We start from the raw sequence: 1,794 nt of genomic DNA, 5'->3' as shown, positions 1-1,794 counted from the left end.
GGACATTCACGTTAAAAAACAAAACAAAACAAACCTAGGTTAAGTCTTTACTCCCAAGTTTGTAAATGCACAGAATAAAGTCTGAAAGGATAAACAGCACGTTTTTGATGTCGATAAACTCTGCAGAGAGGGACAGAATTGGTAAGGTTGAAAGAAGACTTTGAATATACATGGGAGCTCCCAACTTCCGCTCTCGCTCTTCGCAGAATCCGCCAGGGTCTCCGAGTCTCCCGCCTATCGACGTCGCTTGGCAGTGCAGTCAAGATGCCTCATGGAAGCTGAAGCCGCACTTCCCGCGTGGCCCCTCCTGCCAGCCGCGCGCCTCAGATGACAGCAGCGCCCAGGCCGGCGCCCGCAGCTCAGCCGCCAGCAACGGCTCCACCATCCGTCGGCTCCCCTGCTGCTGCTCCGCGGCAGCCAGGTCTGATGGCCCAGATGGCAACCACTGCTGCTGGTGTGGCTGTGGGTTCTGCCATCGGCCACACTCTGGGTCAGGCCATCACTGGGGGCTTCAGTGGAGGAAGCAGTGCTGAACCGTCAAGGCTTGACATCACTTACCAGGAGCCTCAGGGAACCCAGCCGGCACAACTGCAGCAGAATGGCCCCTGCTTCTATGAGGTCAAACAGTTTTTGGAGTGTGCCCAGAGCCAGGGTGACCTTAAACTTTGGGGTTTCAGCGAGGTGCTGAAACAGTGCAGACTGGCCAACGGATTAGCTTAATCAAGAAGTTCCAGTTGAAGACATGAAAAATCACCTCTCGTGACCATGTTGATTTAGCATTTAAAGTATAATTAGTAGTGAAGATGTGAGACCACCGGTTAAACCTCTCCTTAATCATTAATAGCTTTTGTGCTTCACGATCGCAGTGGAAGAGGGCATTGTCACTATATAGAAGTTCACTGAGATGGTATTGAGTTTGGGATTGGGCAGAAGAGGCGGTTGTGGCCTCTTAAGTATGCTTTTCTGATGTTATTGTTTGTGAATTGATTAGAATAAAATGATTTTCTTTCTAAAAAATAAATAAATAAATATACATGGGCTATTTGTGTTTCACTTTCAAATTAAAAAAAAAAATACCCACTCATCCACTTCTGATATTATCACCCTCAACCTTCTCTTCTTTGTTCTAAACAGAAATAATTCTGCTAATCTCCTATGAGTCTGGGTTAAAATCACTCGAGAAGTCTAACAGAAGTGAAAACTTTTTTTTCCTGGAATCAATTGCACCTAACACTTTCAGGAGGGCTCAACCAGAGGGGAACAGTGAGCATTTTCCAAGTATCTTAGTGAACTGGAATTCAAAGACTGACTCAGAAATTCCACAGTAAACTGGGGGAGATTAAGGCTCAATTTTGGGGTAAGACTAGTCACGAATGGACCCAATCTATCTTGGTTTTTGCAAAAACAAGCAATAACCTTTATATGACTCAACTCAAAGCAAGCAAGGAATGGGACTTAGATGCCTCATGGAACTAGTTAAAAACCGACATATTTGATTATGTAGTTAGAGGACTGAAAATATTTTTTTGTATAATTTTCATGGGGAAATTACCACATGCAAAAATCTGTAGTTCAATAGTAGGAGGAAATAGAGAAGAAAAATAACAGGGAAGGGGAAAGGTCTCCCTCAGAAAAGTATCTGTTAGAGGGGTGGTATTTTGAAATTTTGTTCTTTTTTTCCTCCCCCAATTTAGGTTGTGCTCTTTGGTATTTTTTTCTCTATGCTTGGCAGGACTCCAAAAACGCTGTCTATAATTCCTGCAATGTTTTCTTCTCAGAATTCAACTCCCCCAC

The 1,794-nt window shown here is 44.2% G+C and overlaps 1 pseudogene; it reads left to right on the top strand.

The window, feature by feature from the left end:
* Positions 1–264: 264 nt before the first annotated feature.
* Positions 265–1,029, top strand: LOC129648813 (coiled-coil-helix-coiled-coil-helix domain-containing protein 2-like; annotated as a pseudogene).
* Positions 1,030–1,794: the final 765 nt, after the last annotated feature.

The sequence above is a fragment of the Bubalus kerabau genome, chromosome 4, assembly GCF_029407905.1.
Source record: "Bubalus kerabau isolate K-KA32 ecotype Philippines breed swamp buffalo chromosome 4, PCC_UOA_SB_1v2, whole genome shotgun sequence".
Lineage (NCBI taxonomy): Eukaryota > Metazoa > Chordata > Mammalia > Artiodactyla > Bovidae > Bubalus > Bubalus kerabau.
The sequence above is the reverse complement of the archived record's forward strand: the minus strand, read 5'-3'. Positions and strand labels throughout refer to the sequence as shown.